A 7,703-nucleotide genomic window follows, 5' to 3' on the forward strand; every position below is an offset into this window, starting at 1 on the left:
AGCAGAAACATTTTAAGGAATGGAAGTGATGTAAACCCTTAGGAGACACGTTATTAATAAAGAAGAAGTAAGTTTATTTGCTACAAAATATTAAATTAAAAAATAATTGGTATGAAATTTATAAAATATTATAGAAGATTTCAAATCTAAATTTCAAAATTTTGTAGTTTAAATACAAATCTTCAGAATTTCAGCAAAATTAAACTATTAAAGCTTTCATAATTGTACTACTTATTGAAGGGTTTATAAATAATTTGTTGTTGTAATGTTTAATTTATTTTTCGACTTTGAAGGATTCAAATTAGTTTTCACTTTCAAATTATCAAATTTTTATCGCTTTGATTTGAAAATTATTTAAATTAACATTTCCTAATTATTCATTATAAATTAAAAAATAATGTAAGAAAAGATCGCTACTATTTCAATTGATTAGATTACACGATTTTAGAACTTTTAAAAAAAAATCCATTTTTACTTTATTTAGTTAAAAAATCTTGTCATTCTTGAGGCTTATATTGGACCAATTATTTTCTTAATTTTTCATTATTCGAAATTTATTTTAGAGGAATTTAATTCAAAAATGTTTGATTAAAAATCCTTAAAAACAAAAATTTTGCATTTATCAAGCCCATCATTCCCATATTCGACGACTGCAAGGATTTAAGAAAAACAGACCACTTTTTGCATTCAAAATTGAAACAAACAAACAAATTTTGATCTAAAATCAATTAATTGAAAACTGACTATAAAATCTTACAATGTAAAAACTTGTCATTTTAAAAGATTTGATAGTGAAGTTATGGGCATGTGTTTAATATTAGAATTTGTAACTATTATTGATTCAGTAGTATTTTTTTAGTTAAAAGTAGTTAAATTATTAAATTCTTATTATTATTTTCTTCAAAACTTTTATTCGGGTGAACTCAGTTATACATCACCACGGACTAATTCAAGTGACTGATGAGAATAGAATGTTAAAAATCAATCCAATCCGATGCTTGAAACCTCCTGCGCTGATGTTGTAGATATACAATTACGATAGTCAAGAAAGTTTCTTACAATGCGACAGGTGTTTAATAAAACCGCCTTCTGAGCTGTTGCCACCCTACTGATTCCTAAATGGTCAAGATGTTCATTGCATCTTGCTTGAACATTGCCTATAGCCGAAATCACAATTGAGTGAATAGATGCATAATTCACATTCCTCCATATATTCTTCACTTCATTACTTAACTACCCATACTTGTGGATCTTAGTTGTATTGGTTGATTCCAAATTTCGGCTAAGTGGGCAAGCAATGTCGATGATGTAGACTTTTTCACCTTTTTTTGTCGCATCACGATGTCAGGTCGATTGGCCAGCGTGTAATGATCCATTTGGATGCTAACATTCCAATATAAGATGTAATCTTTGCTTTCTAAAACTGGCATTGTAATGTCAGAAAAAAATGAATTTTTTTAAAGTTTGCATATCGTTAATTTTTTGTAATTTACTCTTTTTTAAATTTAAGTGTAATTAAGCATAAGAACATTAATGTACTTTTTTGCACAGAAACTCACTAGTCTGATTCGACGTATTTTTCGGTCGCAGAATCCGAATTCGAAATAGGGATTCCAAAGATAGCTCTTTTTATATGCCGAACCTTCAAATTTCTTGAGTTTAACAGACACTTTTTGTCGCACTTTTTTGCTTAAGAAGGAAATAGGAGCTAACATTGAAATTCCGACAATAGATTCGGAATCAGCGATCCAAAATATGTAAGAATTGAGTAATAGTCTGGCCTGTCGGAACTCTTATTTTTTGTAGGGCTGTGTTTTTAAAGGTTCGAGTTTGAAGTAATTAATTTGACAAGTTGATTATCAGAAAGCATATAATACTTAACTTTTTTTAAATAACTAAATTTCGCATGTTTAAAATTCTGAACGGTGTAAATGACAGTGATTGTTTTGGAGAGAAAAAATTTAAGAAGCGATTGGAAGCCCCCCTCCCCCCGGTTTATGGGTAATTTAATTTATTTCAAAGGGTATTTTTCAGTATTGTTTACTGAATGAAAATCTTGTGTTTTTTTCCTAAAAGTACCCTAATTCTAAAAAAATCAACAACTCATTATTTATTCCTAAAAAAAGCGTCACTTTAAATATTGCAGAAAAATTTAGGCAGTTCTGCCACGACATATAAGGGGTAGGAGCGTTATCGATGTCAAAAAAATGTATGAGTCACAAGTTATACAGTTTCAAGACTATTTTAACAAAAAATGAAATGTTGCGCTTTACAGAACCATCTGTAGAACGGATCTTGACCACAAGCCCTTAAATTGGTCCTAAGATGGGGCCTTGAATATCAGGTCAGAAACCATAGAGGAATCAAAAATACAATGGAGGCAGACAGCTATCCACGGTGAGCACCCCAAAACGATAGGACTACTTGAAGTGGATAGTGAGTCATTCAATATTTGGCTAAGAAAGGGTGTTATGTATCTAGAGATGGAAAGATTCGTCATTGCAATACAGGACGAGGTTATCAGCACCAAGAATTATCGCAAACACGTGTCACGACAAAAAAAAAGGTGAAAAAGTCTACACCATCGACATTGCTTGTCCACTTAACAGAAATTTGCAATCAACCCATACAACTAAGATCCACAAGTATGGGTAGTTAAGTAATGAAGTGAAGACCATTTGGAGGAATTTGAATCATGCATTTATTTACTCAATTGTGATTTCGGCTATAGGCAATATTCACGCAAAATGCAATGAACATCTTGAACATTTAGGAGTCAGTAGGGTATTGGCAACAGCTCAGAAGGCGGTTTTATTAAACACCTGTCGCACTGTAAGAAACTTTCTTGACTATCGTAATTGTATACCTAGAACATCAGCGCAGGAGGTTTCAAACATCGGATTGGATTGATTTATAACATTCTATTCTCATCAGTCACTTGAGTTAGTCCGTGGTGATGTATAACTGAGTTCACCCGAATAAAAGTTTTGAAGAAAATAATAATAAGAATTTAATAATTTAACTACTTTTAACTAAAAAAATACTACTGAATCAATAATAGTTACAAATTCTAATATTAAACACATGCCCATAACTTCACTATCAAATATTTTAAAATGACAAGTTTTTACATTGTAAGATTTTATAGTCAGTTTTCAATTAATTAATTTTAGATAAAAATTTTTTGGTTTATTTCAATTTTAAATGCAAAAAGTGGTCTGGTTTTATTAAATCCTTGCAGTCGTCGAATATGGAATTGATGGTCTTAATAAATGCAAAATTTTTGTTTTTAAGGATTTTTAATTAAACATTTTTGAATTAAATTCCTCCAAAATAAATACGGAATATCGAAAAATTAAGAAAATAATTGGTCCAATATAAGCCTCAAGAATGAAGAGATTTTTTAACTAAATAAAGTAAAAATGGATTTTTTTTTAAATGGTCTAAAATCGTGTAATCCAATCAATTGAAATAGTAGCGATCTTTTCTTGCATTATTTTTTTAATTTATAATTAATAATTAAGAAATGTTAATTTGAATAATTTTCCATTCATTCTCTCTCATTCGCTCCTATAGCACCCTCCAAGTCCTTCATCCATTCTTCTCCTGATCCATCCTTCCCTACAATCTAAACCGAATTATGTTGCAAACTTTCTTTATACTTCATTCCTCTCCTACATCCTTCCCATACATACTCCCATGTTTCCTCCTTGCATTCACATATTCTAAACTCACGGTTCTCTTTTTTTCCCCAATACATCCCCTCCCTTACCTCGTTTCCCAATCTAAATCTTGCTATTCTGGTCCATCTTCTTTCTCCCAATCCCTTTTCTAAATACTTTGTCATTCCTTCCTTTTTTATCATCTTATACCATTTATTGTATTTTTATTCCTCAATCATCCCCCATCTTTCTATTAATTGTCTTTCCCTCTCCTTTTTTTCCAATTTTTAATAGTTTACTCCAGTCTCGCCTGCTATGTCTCTTGCATTAAAGAACTCCCTCCTTCCTTTTTCCTATCTAGTTAGTTCGATCGCCCACCCTCTCCTCTCTTGTACCTCCATAAAACTCTTTCTCGCCATTTGCTCTTCCTTTCCCTCCCACATCCTTGTTTCAAATTTCCATGCCCTCTTTCCCGCTCTAATACTTAACTTCTCTTTTTGCGCTTCTTCTCTCACTATATATCCTGGCGTCCTCCAGTCTACCCGTAGTGTCCACCTTATATACCTTTCTGGTTAACTCTCAATATCTTTCCTTACTTTCCATCCCCATATCTCTGATCCATAACCAAATACCGGCCATACCAACGTATCAAATAACCACATTCTCCTTCTCAAATTTTTTTTCAACCTTCTTTTTTCTATTCCCTATATCTGATTCATTACACCTGCTGCTTTTTCTTAACCTTTCTCTCATATGAACTCTATGATTTACATTCGTTTGCAAGATATATCCCAAGTATTCACCGCTTAAAACTAAAGAATTCAAAATATTGTGAACTTTTATAATTTGATTATTCTAAACACTTGCAAAATTATTTGGTTACTGATTGGAAACTTTCAAGACTATTGAGTCCAAACAATTGCTGAATTTATTAAAAAATGGATGCATTTTTAAAGCAGTGTCTTGAAACTAAATCATTAAAACTAATTAATTTTTGACTTGTGCTTAATGATTATTACATATAATTATCGAAATAAATCAGATAAAGCATTTCGGTGCAAGCGGAACAACTTTATTTCGCTTTAAGTGGGAAAACACATTAACGTAACAGAAAAAGTCACAAGACAAAAAAACGAAAAGCCTGCAGATCTTGTTACTAGCTTTAAGGTGGATAATATGAATTTATGACTTGGAAAATTATCATTAATCAATTATTTTCTATTTTGAATTCGCTTCTATTTAAATAATTCAATTTTCTTGACTCAAATTAAAAATTTGGTTGATAAAATAACTTTAGTGGCGTGGCTAATATCTATTGTAGTTATTAAATCCCTGTTCTTAATGTAATTATAAATACAAAATTAGTGCAATTTCTCACTCAAATTTGGACATTAAATAAGTGAGATGAGATAACTCTTGACGTCATAAAATACCATTTTCACGCAAGAAGCACTTGAAGAGGATTATACTACCTTGGCAGTAAAATAATACATCAAGGTACAGAAAGACGATGAAAATAAAATTGATAGATAATGCAAAGAACGAGAAGGTATTTGAAATAGTATAAAGAGAAAAGGAGTTTATGAAATAGGATGAGGAAAATATATGACAGCATGACAGGGTGGATTCTTAGGTGCAACAGTAGGAAGAAATGAAAAAGACAAAGACAAATTATACAAACGTAGAGCACAGTAAAATATTGCGAAATTAAAAAGTTAGCTCAGTGAAGAAGAAAATAGTTGAAATTGGCGTAATTTCTGCAAGAATAGTTTTTTAAAAATGCTACTTAAAAATAATGTCTTCAATTTCCCCCCAAAAAGATGTAACGTTCGTTATCTCAAACAATGATTTAAAAAAGTCCATATCAAAAAATTCTGATAAGATTACCCAGTATTTCTATTAAGATGAATCAGAATTTTTTACTAGAAAGTTTTCCGGTAGCTTAAAAATGACACATTCTGGTTAACATAATTGGAATATGTCATGCATATATTAATGAATAGTGATTGAAACAAGATTCAAGCCAAAAGAAGCGTTATTTTTATGCATTCTGTTTTCGAAAATCTTTTATTTTTTAATTTTTTATGATATGCACTTAGATTACTTTGTCATTGATATAATTCTTGAGTATACAACTTTTTATTAATTGCTTGAAATGGTTAGATTTTCGAGAATATTTTTCAAAGATACCCGAAAAATATGTGCGTCGCAATTTTCGAGCAACGACAATTGAATGTAATGGAATGTAACTAACTTTAATGTACGTTACTTTACTAAGGGTCTTCATCATACGTATACTAAATTAAATTTCATGACAACCAATCAGAAGAAATCTTTTCATTTCATTAGTGTAGTATATTTCTATATATTGTACTTTCATCTAAACCTTTTTTCCATATGAAAATTGGCCTGGAGTGAAGAAAGAATAAATCTTTTGCTAAAAAATGCAAACAGTGTAGAAACTTTCTTTTGGTGAAAAAGAATAGAACTCAAAATATCTTTAAACGTAGAATAGCCTATGCTTCCTATTAGATTAAACATTGTATTCATTCAAAGACTAAAAAAAAACTATTTGAGTTAAAAATTTACATTATTTGTCATTATTTAATTTCTTTTTTACTTCTCTTTTTAAAATAAAACAGAATGATTACAAAGCTTAGCCACATATTGTTCTTACAAGTCCAAAAAATTGCTAAGAATATAAGGAAATATATGAACCATTTCAAAAGCGTTTTCCAAACCTTTAATAATTTTTTACCGTTTAATAAATGCCCTCTTAAGTAATCATTAAAAATACCGTTTCTTTTGATAATAAATGGACAAATGCACTACGTAAAATAAATGGTAAAAATGGTATAATAATTAAAAAAATGAATTAAAATAAATGCTAATGGTGAATTTCAACGTCTATTTTTAAAAAAAGATCAATTTTGTCTGTAAAATCATATAGTTTGTGATGTAATTTAGATATTTAAATTTCAAATATAATTTTTATTAAAAAACTACACTTATATTTCTTACCATTATTTTAATTTTATGCGGGCCAAGTCATTTTTGTTGCCAGCACAATTTTGTTCATGAAATCAAATTATCGATTTTTTCTCAGAAACAACGAAAGATTTATGCAAAGAAATTTGAACAAAAAAGTTTGCAAATATAAAACAGTTTTAAAAAATGCCTCCTGCTTTTTTCGGTATCTTGCATCGTTTACAAGAAAACTTAAAAGATGATATTATCAGAAAAATATATTCTGGCTTAAACAATGGTTCGGCGCACACTAAGCTGTGAGGGTGAATTCCTTGAGCAAAAAGGTAAAAAATGCATAACATAAAAAGCTGGGGTTTTCCGAAAACCTTCTTTTCGTATTTTTAAAATTCAAAGACAAAAAACCGTGGATTTTCTACAAAACTCCACTACTTTTATTTTTTTCAATTTGTAGCAAAATTTCTGTTAATATATGTAAGCCATCCTACCAGGAAAAATTTCCTAAAAGCAGTAATGTAAAAATACTATATAATGTCGAAGACAAAAATCGTAATTAAAAAAAAAATGCATGTAAAAATTTCCAGTACAGTTTCTGACGTGGATTTTGACATAGTTTACGACTTCAGGATTTTTAATAGCAGGTAATCTTTAACAAAAATGCTCTGCCTCAATTTATTTCGATGAATTCGACATGTACAAACAAAGAAAAAATCGTCGAGACGAATATGTATATTTTGGCAGTTAGTTTCTGCATAATATATTCTTATTTGAACATTATTAAGGTCTGAAAGATGAACCCTGTAATAAAACATGTGAAAAATTTTAATAAAAATACAATCTCGAAATGCAAATAATAATTTGGAAAGTATTATGGAGAGATCTACTTCATTACTCATTTTAATAAATATTAAATGAAAAAGGCGTTCCAGATTGGTCATTAGCGTGGCAGTAAATACAGGAAATAATTATCTCAGGCTGAAAAAATATTCACCTCATTTAAAACAAAGATACGCATTTAAAACGTGAACCCACAGTTAGGATTATAAATATCAAGCG

This window comes from Belonocnema kinseyi, chromosome 8 (assembly GCF_010883055.1).
Source record: "Belonocnema kinseyi isolate 2016_QV_RU_SX_M_011 chromosome 8, B_treatae_v1, whole genome shotgun sequence".
Classification (NCBI taxonomy): Eukaryota; Metazoa; Arthropoda; class Insecta; order Hymenoptera; family Cynipidae; genus Belonocnema; species Belonocnema kinseyi.